At 42.3% G+C, this 12,288-nt stretch overlaps 1 long non-coding RNA gene across 2 annotated transcripts in view; it reads right to left on the bottom strand.

Annotated features, from left to right (window-relative positions):
- Positions 1-2,433: 2,433 nt before the first annotated feature.
- The window catches only part of LOC131487471 (uncharacterized), a 200,054-nt gene continuing 190,199 nt past the window's right edge, over positions 2,434-12,288 (bottom strand). For both annotated transcript variants that reach the window (XR_009249751.1, XR_009249753.1), the window contains one exon: positions 2,434-2,615. This is a non-coding gene — a long non-coding RNA (uncharacterized LOC131487471). The remainder of the gene's footprint in view (positions 2,616-12,288) is intronic.

Genomic DNA, 12,288 nt, shown 5'->3' with positions numbered 1-12,288 from the left:
GTATCCCATCTCCTCCAGGAAGCCTTCCTCATTAACATCCTTCAAGATACTGTCCTCCTCTGCTTCCTATTGTCTCCAGAAACAGCTTGGTATTGAACTACATTCAGTCTGGAAGAAAGGTATATGCCATGTGTCTATCACAGTTTATTTAAATACAGTTTTTGAATGTAGTCTTTTCTCCCCTCTGACTTTGCCCTTCCTGAAGGTTGGAAGACTTTTGGAATGCTCCCTTTCCTAGTGTGAGGAACCTAGAAGGTGCTCAGAACATAAATAGGTTTGGAACTGCTTTATAAAAGTCTCAGAAGCACAGCAAGGGATATTGTTTCCCAAAGCAAACGTACTCATGGAATTTGCATGTTACTGCTTTGTGTAGACAAAGCTTTCTGCTTAAGTGTTTAAATAAATATTTTGAAGATATTTTCAGAACCTCGAAAAGCGAAGATTGCTCTTCACATTCATTCCTAAAAGTTGAGAGAAGCATTACAAATTCGAGAAAAGATGGATTACTTTGACTGAATTATCTTAGGTTTTGTATATTAAATGATCTTTATTTATAAAATGAGTTTAGAACTGTTTAAAAATACTTTTACCTGATTCTTTGTCTATCTTTATGTATGTTATAAACACATCACTGTGCTCTGGGACTTGTTAGGGCAAAGAAAAAATTAATGTGCTCTGGAGTGCAAATTCTTTTTACTTAACCCTGTGGTGACTTTCTGCCTCAACAAGTATGTTACAACTTAAGAAATTCTTTCCCAACTATCCTACCCACTTAACTCATTCTATGAGTGTGTAAAATCAACTTGACTGTGTAGTTTATGATGATCAAGTAGTGGCTTAAACAGTATAACCAAACTTAGACAATCTATCAGTGCTTTTGGCTGATGACATGAAGGGCAGGTCATACTGACATATTTACCCACAGTAGATAACTCCTGCTTGTGAGGCCTGTTTACAAAGACAATTGTAAAAAAAAAAAAAAAAAAGCACATTAGGATCAACATTTCAGTACTATTTTCGTTTTAAAATAACTTCATTTTGTGGGGGAATAAAGGGAGAGTGTTTCAAGTTTGGGAGAGATTTTCCATTTTCATATTTTGGAGACAGGACTGTCCCTGGGATCGATGTTTTTAAACTTCTGAGTGTTAACGAGCATCACCTAGAGAGTTAATTGAAAGTTAGATTTCTGGACTCCACCCGTTTCTGATTTAGTGGGGGTGGGGTGGGGTGGGGTGGAACATTTGCTTCTCCAATGAGTTCTCAGGTGGTACTGATGCCCTCGGTCCAGGGGCCGCACTTTGAGAACCACAGTTTGGGGAGCCGTGGATTAGAGAGTCCTAGATTCAGAACTCCACAAGCAAAGTTTTGCTTTCTTGAATGCTCACATTGTGGGAGGCACTGTGCAAGTCACTTTGCACATGGTCTGTCTGACTCACACAGCAGCCTTACAAGCTGGGAATGATTGTCCCTATTTTACAGATCAAGGAGTTGAAGCTCAGGACATTAATTAAGTAATCCACGATCACACAGCTAGTAAGTGGCAGAGCCAGAGTTTGAACCTGGGCTTCTGCTAAAGTCTGCTTTTTCATCTGGACCAAAGTGCTTCTATTTCCAGCTCCTTCCTCATGCAGGAATGACTTCTCTAACATCCCTGAACCATGGTTCTTTGGCTTCTGCTCAAAACCGTCACAGAGACGCACTCACTACTTCGGGAAGCAGGCCTTGTTGGGGGATAGAGACCAATTGTCTGGTTTGCCTGGGACATAGCCGTTTCCCTGGGTGGGACTTTCAGTTTTGAAACCCAGACAGCGTGGGAATAATGGGTCTCTCCGGGATGGCTCAAACCATTTCAAACACATGATAATGAGCCCAACCTTCTTTCCTATAATTTTGCACTTCTGTTGTGGTTTTGTCTAACAGGGTCTTATCCATCACAGTCCTTCAGATATTTGAAGATGATCTTTCCACCAGTCTTCAGACTGTCTTTATTCCCCCTGATCTTTCCTCACATAACATAGTTTACATGGCATATACTGTGTGTCTGGAATCATTCCTAGGGCTTTATGCATATTAACTAATTAAATCCTCACAAAAGTCCTATGAGGTAGGAATGATTATTACCCCATTTTATAGATGGGGAAACTGAGGCACAGGTAAGTACCCTGGCCAAGGTCACATAGTTATCAAGAGGCTAAGTCGGGATTTCAGCCTACAGAGTATGGCTCCAGAATCTGAATTCTTAGTCACTATACTTTACTGCTTTCCACTCAGTCAATAAGGCTTTACTGAGCACCTATTATGCTCAGTGAAAAGATGCAGAAGAGAGATGTGGTCCTACAGTTTTTCAGGAAACACATTGGCAAAAAGTAAACAAAAGAATAAAGTAATTACAAATGAGAATACGTGTTATGAAAGAAAAAGGTGTGGCACCTGGGTGGCTCAGTTGGTTGAGCATCTGATTCCTGATTTTGGCTCAGGTTGTGATCTCCTGGTTGATGAGTTCAAGGCCCAAGTTGGGCTCTGCGCTGACAGTATGGAGCCTGCTTGGGATTCTCTCTCTTCCCCTCTCTCTCTGCTCCTCCCTCGCTTGCATTCTCTCTCTCAAAATAGAGAAACTTAAAAACAAAACAAAACAAAAAAGGAAAAAAGGTTAATGATAGAAAATACTGGGGAAGGAGTTTGAGTCCAGTCAGGAGATAGAAACTACACAGCAGCTTTAATGGGGGCAGTTTAATATAAAGAATTATTAACTGTGATAAAAGAGTAACTATAAGCTGTAAGAAAACTATCTGGGACCTTAGAGCTGAAGGAGTGTACTTAAAAAAGGGAAAACTTGGAAGGGATTCAGCTTCATTAGAGAAGGTGAGGGTATTAGCTCAGGCCGCCATAACAGAATACCATAGACTTGATGGCTTGAACAAAAGGCATTTAGGGGCGCCTGGGTGGCTCAGTCGGTTAAGCGGCCGACTTCGGCTCAGGTCATGATCTCGCGGCCCGTGAGTTCGAGCCCCGCGTCGGGCTCTGTGCTGACCGCTCAGAGCCTGGAGCCTGTTTCAGATTCTGTGTCTCCCTCTCTCTCTGACCCTCCCCCGTTCATGCTCTGTCTCTCTCTGTCTCAAAAATAAATAAACGTTAAAAAAAATTTAAAAAAAAAAGGCATTTATTTCTCACAATTCTGGAGGCTGGAAGTCCAAGATCCAAGTGCCAGTCAATTAGGTTTCCTAGTGAGGGCTTCTTTCCTGGTTTGCAGATAATGACTTTTGGCTGCATCCTCACAGAGAGGGAAAAGAGGGAGAAAGGGAGAGAGATAGTGTTCTCTAGAGTTTCTTCTTCTAAGGCAATAATTCCATCATGAGAGCCCCACCCTCATGACCTCATCTAAATGTAATTATCTTCCAAATGCCCCACCTCCAGATATCATCCCATGGGGGTTAGGGTTTAATTTATAAATCTTGGGGGACACAATTCAGTCCATAGCAATGTGGGTCAGCCATTTGATAGCAGAGAAGTTGGGTGATTTGGCCAAGCTGGAGCTGGTCTGGAGTCACTGGATAAACAGTAGGCCACCTTCTGGATTGCAGGAGGGGATGCAGGCTATCAACCTAGGTGGTGTGGGTGGTGTGGGTAGTGTGGGTGATGTGTGGCCCTGGCACGTGCAGGAGGCCTTTAGGACATATGGAGCATATGGGGGCTTGAGTGCTTGTGGAGAGGGCTGTGGAAAGGTTGTCTGTCCGCTGAGACTGCAGAGTTACAGACGGATGGTGCTCTGGGCCCACGGCTGGGGTAAGCTTCAGCAGGCACCCTCATATCCACCCCTCTGTCCCGGAAAAGGGAAGGCCAGCCTCTTCCTCCAGAAATGTCCCTTCATTGCCTTCAACTGAGAAAGTTTGCATCTTATTCACTTTAAAGGAGAAATGCTTGAAGAATCCTATCATTAAGGGGCGACTGGGTGGCTCAGTCGGTTAAGCATCTGACTTCACTGCAAGCCATGATCTCAGGGTTCATGAGTTCGAGGCCCACATCGAGCTCTGCACTGACAGTGCAGAGTCTGCTTGAGATTCTCTCTTCCTTCCTATCTCTCTGCTCCTCCCCTGCACTCTCTCTCAAAATAAATACATAAAATTAAAAAAAAATCCTGTTGTTTAGCACAGAACATATTTTGAAAGGTGCAATCAGAGCTGAGAGGCCATAATTTGATAATGAACAGTTTAGTGCCAAATTTTTAAAAACTGTTAATAATATAGATCCAAAGTAAAACTTTCCAAGGTCTTCAACTTTACTCCAGAAAGATACAAAATGAAAAGAGAGAATCTCACTCCTTCCCTTTATGTATGTATGTATGTATGTATGTATGTATGTATGTATTTGTGAGAGAGAGCGAGAGAGAGCAAGCTCAAGCAGGGGAGGGGCAAAGAGAAAGGGAGAAAGAGAATCCTAAGTAGGCTCCACTCTGTCAGCACAGAGCCTGACGTGGGACTCGATCCCATGAACCATTAGATCATGACCTGAGCTGAAATCAAGAGTTAGATGCTCAACATACTGAGCTACCCATGTGCCCCTCACTCTTTCCCTTTATATCCCATTTTATCTCCTCAAAAGTAAAAAGCATAGTTTCCCAGGTTTCTTCTAGAAAAAAACAATGCATTTACTCACATATGTGTCAATGTTATAATTTATACAAAAGGGATCATTTTCCTCTACACTATGCTTTTTTCTTTTAATATGTCTTAAAAATCTCCCCCCATTAGCGAACCTGGCTTTGTTCTTATCTCCGTAGATATTGACTATCATGACATCATCATCTGTTTACTCATCTTTCTTTTCCCCAGTGATTTGAAATCTCACCTTTACACCTTTATAGTATACTAAATTCCCTTGTACATTACGGTCTCATTTTGATTTTTCTTTGGTTACATTAATTTCTTAGCACATTAACATATCCAGATCTCCTTTTTCTTTTTAATCACAGCAAAGTATTGTGTCATATGGATGACATATAATTTATTTACTTTTAATAGACGCTTTGGGCTTTACTTTTTTAAAAAAATGTTTGTTTATTTTGAGAGAGAGAGAGGGAGAGAGAGAATCCCAAGCAGGCTCCTCACTGTCAGTGCAGAGCCTGACACAGGGCTTGATCTTACAAACCGTGAGACCATGACGTGAGCCAAAATCAAGAGTTAGATGCTCAACTGATTGAGGCACCCAGGTGCCCCTGGGTTTTACTTTTCTAAAAAGTCCACCAAAAAGATTCCTGTACCTATATATGGTTGCATTTTTGTACATACAACCATATGTAAATTCTTTGCTATGTGAAAGGACATGCACCTGTAAAATTTTGGAATTTATCACATTAACCTGCAGTAAGACCTCATCGGTTTATAACCTCCTCCCATCACAGGTGGACGAGGGTACTGATTCCCACAGTCCCGGCAGCAGCAGGGAAGCCTTGCAGCAGCCTGACGAGTGAAGAAAAAAATGTTTTCTAACTCTTTAGATTTGCGTTTTTAAATTTATACGTGAAGTAGAGCACCCTTCCACATGTTTATCATCTTTTGAAACTTTTTTTCTACAATTTCTATCCTTTGCATAATTTTCTATTGAGCTGTTCTTTTTTTTTTTTAATTTTTTTATGTTTATTTCTTTTTAAGAGAGAGAGAGAGAGCACAAGTGAGGGAGGAGCAGAGAGAGAGGGAGACACAGAATCAGAAACAGGCTCCAGGCTCCGACTGTCAGCACAGAGCCTGATGTGGGGCTCGAACTCACAAACTGCAGGATCATGACCTGAGCCGAAGTTGGACGCTCAACCGATTGAGCCGCCCGGGTGCCCCGTTTTTGTTTTTGTTTTTTTAAATATTCATTTATATCAATTCCATTTAAGCTAAGGAAAAGAGGTCTTTGACAAATATGTTATAAATATACTTTCTCTATTTTGGAACTTAGTCTTTTGATTTAAGTTTTTGGTGGTTTTTTTTTTTTTCCATTCTTTTTTCATACCAAAGTTAGATTGCTACTTAGATGAATTCATCAACTATTCCCTTTATAGCTCCTAGATTTTATAGCCTTCTTAGAAAACCCTTTTCTTAGATTAGCACTTCTAAGGTAATCCACATTTTTAGATGTTTATTTTATTAAATATTTGATCCATCTGAAATTGATTTGGGCAGGAGTGGGATAGGTACCCGGCTTTGTTCTTATCTCAGTAAATATTGACTATCATGACATCATCATTTGTTTACTCATCTTTCTTTTCCCCAGTGATGTGAAATCTCACCTTTACACATTTATAGTACACTAAATTCCCTTGTGCATTACAGTCTCATTTTGATTTTTCTTTGGTTACATTAATTTCTTCTCTTGTATTAAACTGTTTTATTGATTGATGTTTTGCTATTGGGGAGACCTATAAGTGGACATGCTTTGGACAGAGTGGACAGATAGGATTTTGTTAAGAGGTGATATTTAGGCTGAATTTTTTTTAATGTTTATTTATTTTTGAAGGAGAGAGAGAGAGAGAGAGAGAGACAGAGCATGAGTGGGGGAGGGGCAGAGAGAGAGGGATACACAGAATCTGAAGGAGGCTCCAGGTTCTGAGCTGTCAGTCCAGAGCCTGACGTGGGGCTTGAACTCACGAACAAGGAGATGATGACCTGAGCCGAAGTTGGACACTTAACTGACTGAGCCACCCAGGTGCCCCTTCAGGCTGACATTTGAAGAATAATCAGCTCATGGAGATGGAGGCAGGAATGTTCCAGGTAAAGGCTATGTATCCAATGGTTGATGGGCAGAAATCAGCTTGGTGGTTTTGAAAGGCACTAAAAAAAAGACTAGTGTGGTGAGCACAGTAAACACAGGAGAAAAAGAGGGGAGACGGGGTTGGAAGATAGGCCAGATTTTGTGGGGAAAGCTTGGTTTTGTCCTGAACCCAAAAGGAAGACATAAATGGATTTGGAGGAGGAAGGTGCCATGCTCCAACTTCCCAGAGTATAACATCATCACTCTGGCTGTTATGCGGAGATGGGAAGATGGGGGGAGAACAAAAACTGCAGTGAGGAGGTCAGTTAGAGGGTCACTGCAGTGTTCTTGGCCAGAGATGGTGGTGCTCAGGCTACAGAGAGACAGTGCAGATGGGGACAAATGGGCAACTCTGAGACACACTCAGGAAGTAGAATCAACAAGTTTGTTGATAGCTTGGGTGTAGACAAGTCACAGGGAGGAATCATAGCTGATTCCCAGGGGCCTTCTTTTCATTTTGTACCTTTCTGGACCAAAGGGGAACTCTGAAAAGGGCCCTTGGGGAAGGGGACGAGGGCCTTTGTCCCTGTGTCTGGACTCCAGGGCTGTGACAGAAAAGCGCCAGCAGAGGGGAGCAGAGGGCTGTGGTTCTGCTTCTTGGGGAGTGTGGGGGTGGTGAGGGGAGGGTCTGGGTAGCAGGCCAGGCAGCTAAAACTGATCCTTCAAAATGTACCCACCTTATGCATGTTGCCATTTTAAAATGGAAAAATAGCAATGACTGGGAAGAAGGTGAGGGACCTGTAAAATATATCCAGGCTTGTTTACATTATAGAGTCCCAGCGAGTGGTGCCATTTGCTGAGATGGGGAATATGTAGAGGGGAAATGGGTTTGGGAGCAAAGGTGATTGGGCTGGGGTTATATCAAGAGTGCAAGGCTAAGATGTTTGGTGGCAGATGTCTGAGGAATCTAAAGCAGACAGCAAGGAGGCTATTCAATAGGTGGATCTGGAGCCAGAAGGAGAGGTCGAGGTGGAGACACCAACCTGTGTATGAATGTTGTTGAGAATTGTAGAAGAGGGCGACGTGATGGAGGGAGAAGAGAGTGTGGAAAGAGACAAGAGAGGTAGGACCAACTTGACGAACACTAGCATTTAGAGGTGGGAGGATGAGAGGGGGCCAGAGAGAGACTGCAGAGCAGCTGGGGTATGGCTGGATGAGTGGGGGGGACTCCAAAACCCACTTCCCAACTCTTAGATGACTTCCACTGCGTTGAGAATGATGTCCAGACTTTTTCCTGGCCTGTATCCTGTACCCGCACTACAGCTCTGGCTACTTCCAACCTCAGTCACCTTCTTTGGGCTTCTCAATGGTCTTCTTGCCTCTCTGCTGGGGACACTCCGGCCCAGACCATGTATCCCGTTCTTGGTGTGCTGCTTCTTCCTCATCCAAGTAGCTTCCCCTTGTTATATTCTCTTCCAGCACCTTTTTATTTCCTTTAAGGGATAGTTTCATTTTTTATTTCTTTTTGTATCTTTAGTGACAGCACAGTGTCTAGCAAATAGTTGGTGTGTAATAAACATTTGACTCACGAGTCAATGAATAAGTCACTGTGGCCCTTGAGGCCCTTGAGGCCTTTGAGGTGAGAGTTTTAAATCCCTTCCACCTCTTTTTTTATTCTTATATTTTATAATTGAGCATCTGGCTAGTGATGGGTGGGTTAAAATATTACTAGCTGTGTTCCAGTGATTGGAGTCTGAAGTCTGAAGGGAAGTCTGTAAGACTTGGGGAAAAGACCCCTGGTTCCTGTTGCAGAACCCCAGGGCTGTGTAAGCAAGGTTCCACCAGAGGGCAGCAGAGGCCTGTGGTTCTGCTTAATTGTGCGGTGGGTGTGGTGGGGTGGTGGTGAGGGGAGGGGCTGTGCAGCAGGCCACACAGCCAGAACCCGAATTGGACTAGGGTTTGGGGAGAAGGGACCGTCTAGGCCTTTGTAGGAATCTAAAATGCACTGATGGAGAGTGTGAGGCAACCTTTCTATTTGTGTTTATTATTTATTTATTTATTTATTTGTTGTTATTATTATTTTTATTTTATTTTATTTTTTTATTTTAGAGAGAGAGAGTCTGAGCAGGAGACAGGGGCAGAGGGAGAGAGAGAATCTCAAGCAGGCTCCATGCTGAGGCTCAGACCAGGACGAGGTCCCATGACCCTAGGATCATAACGGGCCAAAATCAAGAGTCAATGGTTCAACCAACAGAGCCACCCAGTCTCTCCACCTCCCGCCCCATTTGTGTCTAGGTGGTGCTGATTCTTACTATATAAAGTGTAATGAAGCTGTTATACTGTGGGCCCCTTGCTGTTGGGAAGGCCAAAGGGTGTCCTGGAACAGTGATGGGGGAGGAGGAAGAGCCCTGAGTGAAATGGTGAGTACAGATGGGATTTTTGGCCTTGGCTACAAGGGGACAGGTCTCCAGGAGACTGTTCTGCAAAGCAGGGAATAACGTTGTGCTGGTCAGTTAGAGCGAGGCAGGAACTGGGAAGGCTCAAAGGCAGATTGCACTTTGGGGAAAGAAAGAGGTAGTTATTGGCTCAGCAATGTACATTGTCAGAAATAACTGTATGTTTCTTATGCTCTTTGAATTGATTTCCTTTCTGTTCTCCTTTTCTGTTAGTGAAGATATTTTTAAAGTTTTTAATCTATCATTTGTGCTTAGGCAAAAAGGGATTTTGCACAAACTTTGACCATGGGGTCAAAAGGTAAGCACAGTGCCCCCTAGGGGCCAGCAAGGTGGTAGCAGTAGAGGTCAGAGTGAAAGGCCCCAAATGGAAGGGATGCTTATTCTGGGCACATGGATTTCTGACACAAACACACAATCACACACACACTTGTAGACACACATTTCACACACATGCTCACACAGACACATTACATACACAGAACACACCCTCATACACACAAATACACATCTCACACACACTGGCACCTCACTCATACACTGACACACACACCACAACACACCCATACCCATACTGATAAATGGTAGCCATCCCATTGTGTGTAGCAACAATGTAGTTTAAGTCTAGGATCAAATCAACTCTTGATTTCAGATATAGGTTCTAATTAGCCTAATCATCAATATAATCCCTACCGCCTTGGGATGCTCTTGATTTTTGGAGTTGTTTTAAGAGTAGACATACAGCCACATGGATCCATTAGATGTGAATGAATTAGCATGTAGTCCTGGAAGCTGCCAGCAGCCCCTCCAGAAAAGGCCGGTTTAGAAAAAATTGACAGGGGGTGGGTGGAGGTGAGAAACTCACAGGCAGAGTTGTAGCCCCCAAAACATTGGGATTCTCTGAACAACCTATGCCAGAAGCCCACACTACCTCTGAACTTAAGATTTCTTGAATCAGTAAGTTGCATTGGTTGTTTAAGACCTGTAGGTTGGGTTTCTGATATCAGAACACCTCAGAATGGATCAACTCCTCACAAAACTCTTCTGTAGGAAGACTGGGAGGGGTCAAGCCTCTGCTTTAATAAGGAAGACTGTTCCTTGCTAGCCCTCCATTGGCCTCTTGGTCCTCAAAGTGACCACAATGGAGCTGGCACAGTTCTTGGAGCTTTCCACATATAATAGAGAAGAAGAAAATAATATATTTTTAAAAAGTTTATTTTGAGAGAGAGAGAGAGAGGAGAGAGATGTGGGAAGGGCAGTGAGAGAGAGAGAGAGGGAGGGAGAGAGAGAGAATTCTAAGCAGGCTCCACATTGTCAGCATGGAGCCCAACTTGGGTCTTGAACCCATGAACCATGAGATCGTGACCTGAGCTGAAACCAAGAGTTGGATGCTTAACCAACTGAGCTACCAACCAGGTGCCCCAAGAAGGAAATAATATTTAAAACCAGTCGTAGCCACTTTGCCTTCTAAGGAAAATGACACAATTCTAATCTATGGAGGAAGAAGTCTCTAAATGGATCTTGTCCCTTGCAGAGGCTAAGATGAGATTCAAGTCAATGGATTTGAATTTCAAAGTGTATATATATAACATATATATATATATATGATATATATATATATATCATATATATATATATATAAAATATATATATATACACTTTGAAGTTCAAAGTATATATTGAATATATATATATATATATATATATATATATATATATATATATATATAAAACCTCCCCAAGAGGGGAGCATTCCTTACCCATTTTATAGATGATGAAGGATGCTCAGAGAGAGTGTCACATGCTCAGTGTCAAACATCTACAAAGGGGTGGACTGGGCTTCCAACCCAGAGCTCTTTGGCTCTAAAGTTCATGGTCTCCCTTCTGGGGTAGCACACCACCTACCACACTCATGACTGCGTCCTGTGTATGGGCCTAGGTGAGCCTTTTGGGGAAGAGGGTGAGGAAGAGGTATGAAGTTATCCTTGTACATTTCTTAACATTTCTTGGGGATAGGGTTGGTGGGAATGGAGAAGACAGAAAACGCCCTTACCAGAATTCTAATCATGGTAGGAAGGAGAAGCAAAGTGGATGTTGCAAAGTCAACTTGTGCTGAGGAGGCAGTGGATAATGGGTGGGCATGAAGCCTCAGAGCCCACTAGTCCTGAGTTCAGGCCCCAGGGCCATACTGTATTAGCTCTGTGACCTCAAGCAAGTTACTTACTCTGGTGAAGCCTGAGTTTCATCTCTAATAATGAGACCTAATTCCTAGGGTTTTCATGTGGGTTAAATAAGAGATCACAAGTAAAGCACTTCTCACAGTTACAGGCACCCCTGCCCCCTAAATGGTAGCTGTTATCACACTACATTAAAGTATACAGTGCTCTGCAGACTCAGGGGAGACATTCTATAGGCCCCTTCTGGTCCAAATTGCAAAGCTCAAACACTGTATGGAAGGCAATTCACATACAATGCTTTTCTTTTTGTAAATTTTTTAAAAATTTATTTTCAAGTTAGTTAATATACCATGTAGTCTTGGCTTCAGGTCTTTTTTGTAAAATTTTTAATTGTGGTAACATACATATAACGTCAACATCTATCATCTTCACTACAGTAGAGTTAAGTACATTTGCATTGTTGTGCAACCAACCTTTAGAATTCTTTTCATCTTGCAAAACTAAAACTCTACACTCATTACAATCACCACTCTTTCCTACCCCAGCTCCTGGCAACCACCATTCTACTTTCTGTCTCTATGAATTTGACTACTCTAAGTAAGTGGAACCAAACAGTATTTGTCTTTTGTTGACTGGTTTATTTCACTTAGCATGATGTCCTCAGGGTTCATCCATGTTGTGGCATGTGTCTGAATTTCCTTCCTTTTTGAGGCTGAATAATATTTCATTGTATATATATGCTACATTTTGTTTACCCATTCATCTATCAATAGACATTTGGATTGCTTCCATTTTTTGGCTATTGTGAGTAATGTTGCTATGAACATGGGTATACAAATATCTCTTTGAAACCTTGCTCTCAGTTCTTTTGGGTATATACCCAGAAGTGCAATTGTTGGATCTTATGGGAATTATTTTTTTAATTT

The sequence above is a fragment of the Neofelis nebulosa genome, chromosome 10 (assembly GCF_028018385.1).
Source record: "Neofelis nebulosa isolate mNeoNeb1 chromosome 10, mNeoNeb1.pri, whole genome shotgun sequence".
Lineage (NCBI taxonomy): Eukaryota > Metazoa > Chordata > Mammalia > Carnivora > Felidae > Neofelis > Neofelis nebulosa.
Note: the sequence above shows the minus strand (reverse complement) of the source record. Positions and strands in the feature narration are given on the sequence as shown.